Source organism: Ovis canadensis, chromosome 12 (genome assembly GCF_042477335.2).
Source record: "Ovis canadensis isolate MfBH-ARS-UI-01 breed Bighorn chromosome 12, ARS-UI_OviCan_v2, whole genome shotgun sequence".
NCBI lineage: Eukaryota > Metazoa > Chordata > Mammalia > Artiodactyla > Bovidae > Ovis > Ovis canadensis.
Genome location: NC_091256.1, coordinates 76,149,575 through 76,166,009, shown reverse-complemented (window position 1 = coordinate 76,166,009; position 16,435 = coordinate 76,149,575). Strand labels below are relative to the sequence as shown.

At 43.0% G+C, this 16,435-nt stretch overlaps 1 long non-coding RNA gene across 1 annotated transcript in view; it reads right to left on the bottom strand.

The window, feature by feature from the left end:
- The window catches only part of LOC138416679 (uncharacterized), a 108,540-nt gene extending 95,653 nt beyond the window's left edge, over window positions 1-12,887 (bottom strand). The window contains exon 1 of the long non-coding RNA XR_011247810.1: window positions 12,727-12,887. This is a non-coding gene — a long non-coding RNA (uncharacterized lncRNA). The remainder of the gene's footprint in view (window positions 1-12,726) is intronic.
- Between the last annotated feature and the right edge of the window lie 3,548 nt (window positions 12,888-16,435).

Below are 16,435 nucleotides of genomic sequence, written 5' to 3'. Positions count from 1 at the left end.
AGGCAAGACCATGAACTCTGAACCCTGTAATTCTCTTAAAATGTTCTCACATATAAGTACCCCAACCCAGTAGAAGGGCTGGAGAACACAGATTGGTTGTAGATGAAGGAAGCTATGTTTATCACCTTAGTCCTCAGCCTCAGAAACAGGCCTGGGCAGCTAAGCTTCATATTGATCATTTCTTTTTTCAACTTTATTTCCATGTTACACTTCATAAAAGGCACTGGCGGTGGCTAACATTTTAGATATCGGGGGGATTTTGACTGAATTTATATCACTTGCCATGAATGGTAGCTGAGGGTGCTCTGGGTTGGGGACACGTGTTTTTTCTCACAGATAAAAGAATGCGAAGGTGAAGTGTGTCTCCACCTTTTTCCACCCTGCTTTATATCCTGAGACATTGACCTCTATGGACCACATCGACCAGACTTTCTCATCCTCTGGCTTCTAGCTGGCTTTTGCCAATTCGAGGCACTGGCAAGAGACTAGAGGGTAAGCTGAGAGGGAAAGGGCAGGTATTTATTTTCCTGGCTCCCTCCTTGTGAGGCTATGGTTGACTGTGTCTAACACAGCCACTATTTTAGAAACACGGCTAGAGACGCCAGTCCATCCTAGGCAGCCCTCCTCTGTGGCTTGCTGGGGTCCTTCACCTAACCCTTTTTGATTTCCCCTAAATCTGCCCTGCCCTCACTTTTCTAAATAGACATATCATTTAATTCTCTTCAAATATACCCTTTTTCTTTCCTGAACCCTGACTGATACCATCATCATTATCAATGTTATCATCATCATCATAGTAATTAACATTGATCAAGCTCTTCTTACGTCCCAGGTACCTTAATACATGAATTTGTTTATTTTATCTTTATCACAACTATATCAGATGTATGACTACTTTGATCAGGAAATTGACATTTACCAATTAGCACATAGCTTTCCCAAACTTACCCAGCTAGAAAGCGGCTGAGATGAGTTTCAACTCCAGTCCGTAGCATTTGAGGGAACAGAGCAAAATAAGTAAAGAAGACAGGTTTTGAAGTCAAAGAGACTTGCCTAAAGATAGCACACGGTGACCTGAGCCAAAACACTTAATCCCTCTGATCTTAGGTTTCCTTGTTCCTGAAATGGAAACGACACTGCCTCTGCCAGTTAGAGTTCTTTGTTTGCAAGCAACAGAAACACCACCACCCAAACAAAATGACAGGAATCCAGAGAACTCTAATGGGTTCAGGTAGCAGCAACTAATGAATGTATTGTTCAAGGCTTCTGTGTTGTCAGCTCCAACCATCTTCCACTCATGGCTGACTGTGCTTAAGACTCAAATTCCCTGGAGAAGGAGCCTCCCTGACCTCACTTGTTTGTCTTATGTCCACACCTTTAACCAGATAAGATAGGGCACCAGGTCTCTGCTCAGTGTTCAAGGGTTGGTCTCCCAAGGAAGATCAGTGTGATTTTACTTGAAAAGGAGGTAAGGGATGCTGTGACGGCAAAAAAGCAAATGAATAAACCCTATAAAACCCACTTTCATGCATGCAGCAAAAAGTAAAGGTGATAATTTAGGCAGATCTCTTGACACAGGGTGGGTAGAGCTTTCTCTTCCATTCTGCCTGAGCATTCAGAAAAGAGGAATTTATGGTAGTAACCAGAGTATATTAGAGGGGATTTTGGTGGCTCAGTCGGTAAAGAATCTGCCAAGAAAGAGTGAGACCTGGGTTCAATCCCTGGGTTGGGAGGATCTCCTGAAGAAGGGAATGGCTAGCCACTCCAGTATTCTTGCCTGGAGAACTCCAGGGATAGAGGAGCCTGGTGGGTTACAGTCCATGGGGTCACAAAGAGTCAGACATGACTGAACGACTTTCACTTCCCATCCTCCACTAGCTGTTTCTATGGTCTGCCTTCTGATCATCTCTTGCAGGAACCTTCGGTGTTTACCTCCCCCTGTCCTGCCTAGCGACTGCCACCCCTTACCCCATAATCCCTGTGCCTGTATAGATTCTCACCCCAACCACTGATGTAGGCTGCTAACAGTCCGTGTACTACCTCTCTCATCTGGTTCATCTCAATGTTGAAGGCCCTGTGTTTCTCCACGTTTCGATTTTAAAATTTAAAACATATAGAAAAATTGAAGTAGACAGTGCACACCTGCAAAAACATCATCCATATTTTACCATTCTTAATTTAGGTTATTTGGTTTATGGTATACATATCCATCCATCTATCCACTCATGTATTTATGCAAGCCCCTGTTTGACAACATTGCACCTTAATGGATTAACACTATTTTATTTTTACAATGAACCTAAAGATTTGACATCAGTGTTAACAAAGAGACAACTGACAGAGATCTCAACAACCACTGGAGTTGAGCCAGCCTCTCTCGGTTAATTTTTTGAATAGAAGAGGTTTTTTTAAAAGGATTTGTTTCTCACAAAAAAGTAACCATCTGTTCTTTCTGATAGGTTCCTTGAGTCCTATCATTTATAACTATGTCTCTAAAATAGATTTTCCAGAGAATTGTTTTTGGAATGATGGGGAAGAGTTCGTAAGGAATATTCACTGACTGAAGTGACCCCAAACTAAAGAAATATGTGGACAGGACATTTCCTAAAAGATAATATTGATAGATTTTGGAAAATGTACAAAATCTGTCTCACAATTATCAGAGGGATAATAACATTGATGATCAAATCTTGGAGGAGACTAAGACCCTAAGAAGGATACTTTCCATCTTGAGAATAGGATAAGCATCTCAATTCTTGAGGGTTATTTGAATACCAAGGTAATTTATATATCCCAAGTTGCATTCCCTTATTACTGATGAGATTTCATTGTGAGATTTATGGTTCTGGTTCAAGGTCCTGAACTCAAGATTTGGGCATCAAGGTTCTCATTGATTTGCTTACTTGTTGAAAAGAGATACTGAGCCAGTGCTGGTTAAATTTTAGGTGCAAAGGTAATGAAGTAGAAGAAGCATCCATAGCCATTTTGGAAGTGTAAAGACAGTTTACGTGCAACTCTAAAATGTGGAACATCCACTGTTGGTGCCATTTGTCTGTGTTCTGGCGTGAGATTTTACTTCTGAGGATGGAAGTGTGTGTTTTGAGAGTCCTAGGGAAGGAGGGATTACCAGGTAGCTGGGGAAAACAGGCTGAAAAGAAAAAAACAACAACAGAGAGAGACTGAGGAATAATCATGCCAGGAGGAGAGAGGTCTAATAGGTACTATAAAGAGTCAGTCAGTCAGTCAGTTCAGTTGCTCAGTCGTGTCCAACTCTTTGCGACCCCATGAATTGCAGCACGCCAGGCCTCCTTGTCCATCACCAACTCCCGGAGTCCACCCAAACTCATGTCCATCAAGTCGGTGATGCCATCCAGCCATCTCATCCTCTGTCGTCCCCTTTTCCTCCTGTCCCCAATCCCTCCCAGCATCAAAGTCTTTTCCAATGAGTCAACTCTTCACATGAGGTGGCCAAAGTACTGGAGTTTCAGCTTTAGCATCAGTCCTTCCAGTGAACACCCAGGACTGATCTCCTTCAGAATGGACTGGTTGGATCTCCTTGCAGTCCAAGGGACTCTCAAGAGTCTTCTCCAACACCACAGTTCAAAAGCATCAATTCTTCAGTGCTCAGCCTTCTTCATAGTCCAACTCTCACATCCATACATGACCACTGGAAAAACCATAGCCTTGACTAGATGGACCTTTGTTGGCAAAGTAATGTCTCTGCTTTTCAATATGCTATCTAGGTTGGTCATAACTTTTCTTCCAAGGAGTAAGCGTCTTTTAATTTCCTGGCTGCAGTCACCATCTGCAGTGATTTTGGAGCCCCCAAAAATAAAGTCTGACACTGTTTCCACTGTTTCCCCGTCTATTTCTCATGAGGTGATGGGACCAGCTGCCATGATCTTCGTTTTCTGAATGTTGAGTTTTAAGCCAACTTTTTCACTCTCCTCTTTCACTCTCATCAAGAGGCTTTTTAGTTCCTCTTCACTTTCTGCCATAAGGGTGGTGTCATCTGCATATCTGAGTTTATTGATATTTCTCCTGGCAATCTTGATTCTAGCTTGTGCTTCTTCCATCCCAGCATTTCTCATGATGTACTCTGCATAGAAGTTAAATAAGCAGGGTGACAATATACAGCCTTGATGTACTCCTTTTCCTATTTGGAACCAGTCTGTTGTTCCATGTCCAGTTCTAACTGTTGCTTCCTGACCTGCATATAGGTTTCTCAAGAGGCAAATCAGGTGGTCTGGTATTCCCATCTCTTTCAGAATTGTCCACAGTTTCTTGTGATCCACACAGTCAAAGGCTTTGGCATAGTCAATAAAGCAGAAATGAGTCGGGGGAAATAAACAGAATCCTAGAACATGTCAAAGAAGAGGAAGCAAAGATGAAGAGCAGGTAACAGTACGTGAGAGACCTTTGAGCAACACCTAAATAAACTGAATGGAGAAAATATATCACTGAATTCAGCTGGGAAATTCTCAGAAAGTGACCAGGCATGATACAAAAAGGCCTGGCCTGAAATGATAGAATATGATTGAATGAGAGATGAGTACTAGAGACAGGTAAATATCTGAGGAGAAGCTGATCAGACTCACAGCGCCAGGGGTGGGCTTTCCTTAGCAGAAACTGACCAGGGCAGCACATAACTCTAGCCACAGTCACTGGTTCAGAGATGGCCACATGACCTTTATTGAAATAATTGGAAAGAAAAGGACTCTTTCCTAGACGGTGTGCTTTAGATTTGAAGCTTGGAACCGCAGCAACCTTGTTGATGTTGTGAGAGAAAACAGTCTTGTCATGATGCTTACCCATGGAAGGCTGAAAAATTAGATCGTCAAGGACAACATAGAGCCCCTGGATCAGTCTCCTTTGAAGTTTAAACAATCCCCAGAATCAGCACATTTGGCCTCATTAGTAAATAGTTACAAATTGATAATGGGGTTGGGGTAGCCCAGAAAGTCTTGCTAGCAGAGCTAATACTGCAAATTTACCCACTTCTTAGAAAAGGCTCTCCTATCATATCCCCTTGCACAGAGACTATACTCAATTAAAATACAGGATGGAGGGAAAAATTCATTGTATCCAACACATATTGTTGCTACAAAATCAAGGTTAGAAGCAAAGGTAAGATATGACATGTTTGTGTTTGCAGAGTGGTGGTTTGGGGACAGGAGGTAGCATGGCCATCAGTGGCAAAGAGTTGAAGTAAGAAGTTATATGGGTGTTTTTCTCCTACTCATCCTCTGTGACAGAGATAAATCACCTGAAGAGATAGAAGCAGTTCTTATATTTTCTCAAGTGCTCCTTCAAATTCTATTTCTGACAGCCAGCATCTCACCAGAGGGGGAAGGTAGTATACTTCTAATTTTTCAGGGCAAAGGGAACTAACTACTTAAAAGGGAAAATAATATTCCATAGTGTAATATTAGAGCTCAATGCTTTTTAAAAAAGGACTTTTTAATGTGGACCATTTTTTAGAGTCTTTATTGAATTTGTTATAAAATTTCTTCTGTTTTATGTTTTGGTTTTCTGATTGAAGGCATGTGGGATCCTAGCTCCCTGTCCAGGGATTGAACCTGCACCCCTGCATTGGAAGGCAAAGAATAACTACTGGACATCAAGGAAATCCTTAGAGCCCAGTTCTGATACTGACTTTTCTAAGGAGCCATTGTATCCTAAATAGTCTCTTTCTACTATTGGTAAAAATGCTCCCCTTTCCAAAGTGGGAATCATAAACCAACACAGTCTTGCAAAGATGCTCAGAATATCTGTAACTATAACTGGTCAGAGGGAAGAAATTGCAGCCTAGAAGAAATAAAAACTGCATTTTTCTTAGTCTTCATTTCCAGAGTTTGTGTGCAAGGCCAGTGTATAAACTGACAGTGAGGGACACCCAGCAGCCCTTTCCTAATGATCCTAAACAAATTTCTGAGGCCAAACAAGCCATCATTCTGGCTAATAAACGAGGTCATAAAGTGAATACGCCAATTTCCAAGCTACCCTTGTGCGTGGGGAGAGTTTTTCTTTATGAACTAAACACATTAACTTTTATGGCAGCTGATTTCCTTCCGAGAGCTGTGGAATATTCCATTTATCAAGCGGTGTGTATCTTGAGGTATGTGTTTTATGTTACTGGGAGACAGAGAGTTAATAAAGTACGGTGCAAATTTTAAAAAGTGGCTCACCTGTGGGGAGGAATAAATAAGACAAACGGGGTGATTAAGGAAAGGAAGCAGCTTACTCAACACTCGTGTGCTGTGTTACAGGAGGCATGAGTGTAAACAGCAGAGGACAGAGATCAGCCACTAAGTAAATATTGGTGACCCCTAGGGCTTAGCCCAGGAGACCTTGGGTCAAGGCTATCATTGAAGTAATGTATGCACAAGTTACATAAACAGGATAGCTGAGAGAGTCTCTGCCCTCCTGAGATTTGCACTTTATTTAGGAGGACAGATTATACCCATGGAAAGTTGCTATAGCATGCTCCATACTGACACTTCAGGGCTAGCAAAGCTCTACAGTCCTGATGTTACAGGAACTCAGAGTTGCTATGGGTTTGAGTAGCTGGGGAGGAAGAGGTGGTTTTTGTTCTGTTTTAAAGCAATTTTGTAAAGTCTTTATTGACTTTGTTACCTTATTGCTTCTATGTTATATTTTGGTTTTTTGGCCACGAGGCATGTGGGATCCCCTGCCCCCCCTGCATTGGAAGGCAAAGTCTTAACCACTGGACCACCAGGCAAGTCCCAAAGAGGTGGTTTTGAGTGAGCTTTGCAAAGTAGTGCTGAATGGTTGTGACTGAATGGTGAATAAGGATGTGTATTAAAAGAAGTCACAGAAGTGAAGGGACAAGACAGATGAGGTGGCCCCTGCTGATTCTGGGACATCTCTGGCCCTCTAAGTGTCCACAAGTTATTCCCTCCTCTTCCTTTCAAGTGACAATGTTGTGTGTAAAGGAAGATGATTTGAATGAAAATAAAAATAAGACCAAGAGCCAGTCTTCTAGAACTCCTTATAAAGAACAACTGTATTGCAGGGCTGTCTTTCAATGACTTCTATTTGTATCTTTGTTATGTCAATGAAGAAGACTTGGAAAAATGAAAACACAGGCTCTAATAATAATAGTAGCTGACTAAAGCAGCATTAACAGCAGTTCCTTCCAAGAATTTTAAAATGGCAGTAACATCATCACCTGAGATTTGAATTGACATCAGGCACAAGATAGTATATTGTTAAAAGAATTTTCTGGACATCTACTTGGGAAGTTTCAGTTCAGAAGTTACATTAAGGAGTTAGTCATTAAGCACCAGGACAAAACCATTCACATGTCAATCTTTGTGGTTACCTGCCGTATTGCTAACACAGAACTTGCTATCATCATGTGGACAGAAGGAAAATATGATAATATGGGAAATGATGACTACATCTTCTGTAAGTGTCAAAGATCCTGGAGATCTTTTCTGGAATCACTGAATGGTTTCCATCCTCTTGATGAGCAACACTTTCTCAGGAAGGCAGTAGTTGATGTCATCAGTTTGTAGAGTCCTATTAAAGGTGAGTTCAGCATCAACTCAACTGCCTTTTAAGGAACTCTCCTCATCATTTGAAATATCCATGTGCACAACACTTAAGTCATCATCATCCCTCACCCATAGAGCAACATCCACTAACCTCCCATTTTGGAGAACGGTGCTGCCATCTATCCAGTGACCTCAGCCAATAACCCAGGCTCCGGTGTCGTTTTCTCTCCGCAGTTCCTGCTGCTGTCATTTCTGCCCACTCAGCATTTCTCCTGTCCATCCCTTCCACTCCATCCCTACTGCTATTTCCGTCGGTAAGCTTCTCACCACTACACATCTGGAGTATCACAGCGACCTCCTCACTGTCCTCCTTTGCTCTCCTATAACTCTTCCCCATGATACTAATAAATGAGCATTGTCATTCATACACACTTCTGTTCACATTCCTCCCCTAGCTGAAATCTTCTACTACTTGTAAAACAGGATTCAAGCGATTCAGCCGGCACAGGAAAGTCTTCATGATCTGACCCCTGCCTACTGCATGAACTGTCTCTCTTACCACATCCATCATTTCTTATCCCACAGTCCAGCCAGGCAGCATTATTTTCATGAACTGTGAATGCACCCTACTCCTTCCTGCTCATATATCTTTGTCCAGGTTGCTCTTATATGGAATGCTCTCGTGAGTGACCAGTACTGCCTGACTCACCTTTAAAGGCTCAGTTCAGGAATTAGCCGTGAAATCTTTCCTGTCTGCTCCCTTGAAAATAATCATTTCAATTCAATGCTCCCTTCAGACTTGTACAGCCTTCTCGTGTCACGTATTCCGTACTGTGCCTTCTGGTTTCCTTGTCTGTCTTCCCTTCTAGGCTGAAAACGAGGGCTGATTCCATGTTCGCCCTTGTGTTTTGTTCATATTCATATTGCCAACTAGCTCCACATTAGGCTCTACCAAAGGGAGTGCTAGAACGTGGAAGAACACTGGAGGAGGAAGAAGGGACTTGCTGCTTCCTATCTGCTGCTTTCTATTCCAGTGAGGAACAGTCCAGAAATGCTTCTTCACTTTTCTACTGTAGCAGCTGAGTCCAGCTTGCAGTTTCGCTAACCCTTACAGAACCAGCCTCTTTGCGTCTCCAGGGAGATGCCAGCCTGGACCAGCACCCCCTCCTCAGAGGTGTGGGTCCCAGTACCTAGAAAACCCCATTCCCAGCTTCTAAGTTTTAATAACTCCAACCTCTTCCCTTGTCCCCTCCCAAGCCCCATAGAGGTGGGAACGCCTTCCTGGAGTCACTGCCTCCATTTTACCCTGCTGTGCTGTGTGCTTAGTCACTCAGTCGTGTCTGACTCTCTGCAGCTCCGTGCACTGTAGCCCACCAGGCTCCTCTGTCCGTGGAATTCTCCAGGAAAGAATACTGGAGCGGGTTGTCATTTTCCCCCTCCAGGGCATCTTTCCAAGCCAGGGATCAAACCCATGTCTCTTAGGTCTCCTGCACTGGCAAGTGGGTTCTTTACCACTAGTGCCACCTGGGAAGTCCCCGTGGTACTGTAGAGTTTTCTTTTTACAGCTTTAGTTGCCTAGTTAACAACGTATCTGGTTAACAACTCTTTTTTGTTAAATTTATCCTGTTAAAATTTTCTGACCTCACCCTGGCTGATATAAGCTGCTGAACCAAAGAGCTTTTTCAGCATGAAGGTTTCTAATTCAGATTTTTTCCCATACAAACACTGATGGATTAAAAACATGTTACAAATGTGGAGTCATCACATAAAACCTAATTTCTAAAACATGCACTGAATTTGTAATGCTTTTACCCATAAATTTATTCACTATCCTTTCATTCTCTGGGACTTCAACATGACATGAGAGTTTCAGAGAACCCAAGCTAGTTTATGTTGGTCACTTCCTGCACGGGGCTAGACCAAACTGTTTGAGACTAGTCCCACCTGGGACAAATTGTTCATCCTTCTCGTTCCAGTCCTGTCGTGACTGGACCATTTCCTCTGCTGGTTTGTCATTTGTGTTTTCTGCCCTTTCTCCCCGAGACTGAGAGTGGGATCATTTCATCTGTTCCTGTGAACCCCCCACAGCTCAATGAATGTTATACAAACAAACAAATGAAGGAATGAAGAGGAAAACTCAGGCAAAGGCTAAATCCACTTGCTTTGAGTTGCCACTGTTTATTGAGTGGGAGGCCTAGGGACATAGTAGCACTTGATCAATATTGCTGGTTGATCATCTCCAGTAAAACATGACCTCAGTTTCTCATGAGTGCCTCTGTTTTGCTACTGTTATTTGGATCTAAATCTCTTATTGGAAACATTATTTTAATCCCCACTGATGGTGACAGAGGCAGTCATAGCAGAGAGAGCATGAATTTAGAGTCAGAAAAGCCTAGGTTTAATTTCTAAATCTGCCATTCATTACCTGTATGAACTCAGGTTACTTAATCTCTCAGAGCCTCAATATTCCCATCTGTGAATTGAAGCTATAATCATAAACACTTGTTAAGGGTTTTATGCCAGATACATTCTAAATGTCATTTACCTATATGTTAACTACTTTATTCTCACAACAACCTTCTGAGGTATTTATTATTATTACAAGTAAGAAGACCAATCTCAGGTCAAATAACTTGCCTAAGATCACCAGCTAAGAATTCTTAGGGTTCAGGTGTAGACTCAGGCAGTCTGGCCCTAAAACCCAGCTTCTTAACCATCTGCTCTACTGCCTCTTTCTTTCATGATTACTAAGAATCACTTTCCACAAGCTAACATATGTTGAGGGCATGACCCATATAAGTGCTGCATAAATAACTCTATTCTGGCATCCTGGAAGGGAATTCAGAAACAGCGTGGATTGAGCAGCTTAGGTTCAGATTAGATTTACCATTGAAATGACCAGACTGGTATGAATGGTTATTTTTGTTACAAGCAATTTGGCAAAACCTGTGCCTCAAATAGTAGCAGAACATTTTCCTGCCATCCTTAGCGGTCAGCTTGGTGAAAGGTATTTGATTCCGTAATGTTTATTCTGTGTTCTGTTGCTAAGGAAAAGGTGATGTAGTCTGATAGAAAGTCATGGGATGAAAGCTGAGCCGTGTAAAGGAGGCTTCCTGAGCAAGCCAGCCCCAAAGTAGCACACACGGTCCCTGTAGCCTGCTCCGTGTCTTCCCAGTCAGTACCTGTCCCCACCTGATGGAATATATTTATTTGTTTATGTGTTGTCTGCCCTCTCACAAAAATACAGCCTCCATAGTGCGAGAACTTTACCTGTGTGGTTCCCTGGTGCACAATCTTTGCCTAAATACGTGCTGCCGAGAGTGGGTTCTCCGTAAGTACTTGCGGAATGAAGACTTGACAATGTCTAGCTTTCCAGTAAATACAGAAGGGCTTTTCCTGTGTTAGCATCCATACTCATTTGTTTTTTTCAATTAATTTCTATAGGAGTCTAGTTGCTTTCCCAGGTTACGTAAGTTTGTACTGTACAGTAAAGTGAATCAGCCATCCTTGTACTTGGGTCCCCTCCCTCTTGGGCTTCCTTCCCATTCAGGTCACCACAGCGCGTTAAGCAGAGTTGCCTGTGCTGCACCCACTCCTGACAGGAACTGAAAATGTAACCTTAAGTCGTAACTAAGCCAAAGCAGACACCGTGCAGACCTAGATGCGGTGCGCAAGCAGAGGGTGTATTTCCTTCAGCGCTTGAAAGCAGAGTGCAGATTCAGACGGGCGAGCTCTCAGAGGAGGCGACGTCTGAGGACAGGTGGGAAGGAACTGTGGACCCAGTCGTTAACACCGCGAATAAGGTCCAGCTTGAGAATCCCTTTCAGAATTTAGTACCAAGGAAAACGTTGTCTCTCCTAAAAAGCTGCTGCTGCTAAGTCGCTTCAGTCGTGTCCGACTCTGTGCGACCCCATAGACGGCAGCCCACCAAGCTCCATCCCTGGGATTCTCCAGGCAAGAACACTGGAGTGGGTTGCCATTTCCTTCTCCAATGCATGAAAGTGAAAAGTGAAAAAAGTAAAACGGACTAAATAACTCTAGTCTGTGCTTTTCACTTTGGCTGCTTGGAAGCTTAGAACCGAACTTAATACTCAGTAATGGTAGAGAGTTGGCCTAGACTACAGTTTCAGACTCTCTCTCTCTCTCTTTCTGATATATTATTTATATATGCATATATACAATATACAATGTATCTTTCTGAGATATACCTAACCTGTTTCTATTTTAATATATTTATTACAAGAAGCAATATATATTCACCTATATACACACACAATGGAATTTTACTCAGCCATAAAAATAATGAAATATTGCCATTTGCAGCAACGTAGATGGACCTAGAAATTATCATACTAAGGGAAGTAAGTCAGAAACAAAAAGACAAATATTATGTTATTACTTATATGTGGAATCTAAAAAACAATACAAATGAATTTATTTACAAAACAGCAACAGATTCACAGATAGAGAAAACAAACTTACGATTACTAAAGGGGAAAGAGAGATGAGAGGGATAAATTAGGAATATGGGACTAACAGATACACACTACTATATATAAAACAAATAGCAAGGATTTACTGTATAGCGCAATAAACTATACTCAGTAACTTGTGATAATCTATAACGGAAAAGAATCCGAAAAAAATATGTATAATTGAATCACTTTTCTGTACACCTGAAACTAACGGTGTTGTAAACCAGCTATACTTCAATAAAAAAATAAAATTTAATTTAAGAATAAAACAAAAATAATAAACTTATAATACATGTTTCTTGTAATACAAACCATCTCAAATTTAGAAAGTAGGATATAAATATAAACACTGAAATAAAGAAAGCAACCAGAGAAGTTCTAGAGAACACCAGCTACCATGGGCTAGTGGCACTGGAACCTCTCTTTCCTCATCTCCTGCAAGACATGCACCCCTCCTCCATCCTGTCCCTGCTTTTGGGGTGACAAGCAGCGGTCTCATTCAGCACGTTCATCGCCTTCCACCTCATCTTCTATGTCACGCATACCAGCCACATACCCAGCAAATCTGAGCCTGAGCTCTTCTCTTTAAACTTCTTCAGGACGCCTCAGTGCTCAGCAGAGAAAAATCCACAGTATAAACTCTCAAGCCACATTCCATGTCACATCCCTCTCAAACTTTAGGTTTATTCAATGTGATTCTTTTTATCAAAATGTACTGCACGCCTACTTACATGCCTGGCACTGCATCGGGGCTTGGAGAGCTGTCAAGCGTAGCTCTCTGTGAAGTCCCCTGGATGCCCCTGTGGTTCATCCTGTCTCCTGACATCTTACCCTGTGTACCGCATCCCTTCCTCTGTTATTTTGCTCCCGTTCACACTGTTGGACAGTGACTGGCTTAGGTTTATGGTTTACTTCCTCTACTTGACTCTGAGTTCATGGGAAGCAGGAGACCTCATTCATTTAACTTTGTGCTTTCAGAGTACAGAGGCTGGCAAAGATGTGCGTGCATGCGTATATTTTTAATTGAGGAAATTAAGGGCATGACAGCAGGAAGAATGAGGCTTTTCACATGGTATATATTCACTAAATATTTACTGGAAGAGAAAATGTGGTTCAGAGATACCTAGTAACTGTGTACAGGAAAGGGAAATGTTTTGGATGGGCTGCATAAGCAGTTCATATACTTGTGCTTTGGAAGAAGATATAGTGACTGAACCTTTGGATGTGTGTGTTTAGTTTGATTCAGTAAATGTTTCTTGAACATCAACTATAAATAGGAAAGCTGATTGAGCAGCTAAGGTTTGAGCAACAAAGCATCCATGATGTATCCTCGGGAAGCTCTATTATCTTTAAGACATGGACTCTGGAGCTAGAATAATCCTGGGTTCAAGTCCCATTCTCAGTCCCACCACTTTCCAACTGTATAACTTTGGGCCAGTTAACTAACTTTTCTGAGCCTCAGTTCGTCAGTAAAATAAGAATAAAAATGATCTAATTGACAGATTTCATGAGTTTGATATAAGGCAAACCATGTATTGTGTAAGGTACATAGAAAGGAAGCAACAAATGTTAGCTATCAGTACTAATGGCCAAATAAGAAAGCTAAACTATGCTCCAGACTTATCTTCTAATTGACAGAAAGAGCCACGTTAACTTTTCATGGAACGAGGCAGGGCAGCAGTGGAGATGCAGACATAGATAACAGACTTGGACACAAACGGAGAAGGAGAGGGAGGGATGAATTGAAACAGTGACATCGAAGCGTGTGCGTTACCGTATGCAAAATAGATAGCTAGTGGGAATTTGCTGTAGGGAGACCAAACCCAGGGCTCTGTGACAAGCTAGAGGGGTGAGATGGAGTGGGAGGTGGGAGGAAGGCTCAGACGCAGGGGACATGTGTATACAAATGGCTGACTCGTGTGGATATGTACTAGAAACTAACACGATATTGTAAAGCAATTACCCTCCAATTAAAAATACAATAAAAAATGCTTACTAAATCCCAAAATGTTTAAGTTTAATCATGTGAGATAATCAATATTCAACTGCTTTGACTTATGAAAATGGCAGTAACTTTTCACGGCCCGATACTTCCTGTATGGTACAGTTGGTCATTGACCCCTCCGGGGCCAGTTCCTCAGATTTCCTCTGCCCATTCTGACCTCTTTCCTCTGAGTCAGCTTGTTCATTTGTGCTTGTTTATGATGCATGCTCTGCTTTCTCCCCAAAAAGGACCCAAGGAGGCTCCACTCCTGTAACAAGGAGGCTGTGTGTGCAGTTCATTTGGCGATTAATCACCCGCTGCCTTATGACAAATCCTCTGTTGCTTTGGACTGTTATGCAAATCTTGAATTGGTCTCAGCTTTTGCAGGCCAAAAGCTATTAATAGGGCTAGAGAACAACCAGGCCACCTACGAAGCAGAGTGGAGAAAAGGCACGTGTGTTGTGGGCCACCAGCTTCAGGAGCTGGGGACAGGGGACGAGTGAACAGGAGACAAGGGCCACAGCTAGTGAGTGTCATGAGCCTCTGGACGATGGGCTTAGGAAGAGAAAGGACTCATTCCATTCAAACTCAGGATTAAAGGAGGATCCGCAAGGAGAGTCTTGAGCAAGAGGGCAGGAGCTCTCTTGAGTTAAATCAGAGGTTTGCTTTTGGTCCTTACCTCTGTTAAGGAAAAAAGAGAGCCTTTGTTAAGGGGTGATATTCAGGGGGCAGCACTGCAGAGCAACATAAAATGTACTTTCTAGACACTTCGGTGCCCAAGAGACTGTGGCATTTTAAAAGGCTGAATACTGCTGGCCCCAGAAGATATTATATTTTCAACTCTTGCCTTGTTTTTCTAGTTTATTCTTTAGGAGAAGGGATGGTGTGAGGTCTGTTTTTCTATGCTCCACAAGGTCTACCTAAATGCTATAAGTGCTTAATTATTGCCAGGGTGATAGATTGGCACATCCTAGTCTTTCTATCTGACAGACCATAATGATACAAGAAGGGCAGCAAATCCTCATAGTTATGATAATTATCCATAATCACAGACTCTCTCCCAGACTCTCACAAGGAGCAAGCTTTTGAAATGAAAAGGAAGTCAGCTCTTTTTCTAAGGGGGGTTGCCTAAGGGGTTCTGTGTCTCTTAACCTCAGCTTAAGACAGTAAGGGTATACCTGACATAGCTGATGTAAAGGTATCATCACCATCATTCATGTTCGAGGAGCATTCTTTCCATACAGTGTTCAGTATCTCATTTGACGCTGCATCACAGATGAGATGGGTGCTATCATTCTCATTTTAATGAGGACTCACAGACTCAGAGAGGTTAAGGAACTTGCCTAAGGTCACACAGCTAGCTAGGGGCAGGCTGCAAGCAGGCTTCAACTTCTGTCCCTGGCTTTGGATAACGTTCCTTTCCTGAGCACTCACAGAAAGCCATATCCATAGAGGGGAGGAGGCAGAGTGGGGATGGGAAACAGGCGTGTGATTTGTCTCACCATTGAGCAGTGGCTCCAGGTGGGCGCATCACAATCCCAGACTGCTCTGCACATGTGTCCTTGCTCCCCAGGAGGCAGGTGCGCTTCCTCCCCAGCCTGTCTCAAGGGCTATGAGCAGAGGATAAGAAGGTGAATTCCCCACAGGAAGCTTCTGATGGGATAGGGACCCAGCCAGGATGCAAAGGGAAGCACCAAGGAGCAGGGGACCAGGCTGGATGGAGGCAGGCAAGATGATCTTATGGATTCAGTCTTGGCATCTGACCCTAGAACCTGTCTCCTAAACCTTGAGCAAATCTCCATTTAGCCCAACCTTTCGTGCCATAGTCACATATGGCCCCTGGCTTAGAACTGTTACGTATGCTCCTCTCAGTTCACATGTGGGGCGGCGTCTCACAGAGCTTTCAGGCTGTCTCTCCATCCAGTGAAAGGCGGATGACAAGTGAGCCTTTTGTCTCTCATATGCTGTCTAGACTGTGACATGCCCCAGTGCACAATCCAGGCAGCAGAGGGTCTCTTCCTTCAGTGAGAGACGTGATGCATGTCAGGAAAAAGAGCTGGCTTCCTCTTCTTTTCAAAAGCTTGCTCCTTGTGAGAGTCTGGGAGAGCTACCAGGCAGCATCTCTTTGTCTGGTGGGTGAACCAAGGTGAGGCAACCCCCCACCCCCAGAGCTTACCCAGAGCCGCAGCCCTTCTCAGAGAGGTGTGCATGTGTGCTAAGTTGCTTCAGTCATATTCAACTCTGTGCAATCCTATGGACTGCAGTCTGCCAAGCTCCTCTGTCCACAGGATTCTCCAGAAGAATACTGGAGTGGGTTGCCATTTTCTCCTCCAGGGAATCTTCCCAACCCATGGATCAAACCTGTGTCTCTTACATCTGCCTGAACTGGCAGGCAGGTTCTTTACCACTAGCGCCCATAACTGAATTCTAAAGATCTGTGCCTCCCGGTCTCAATC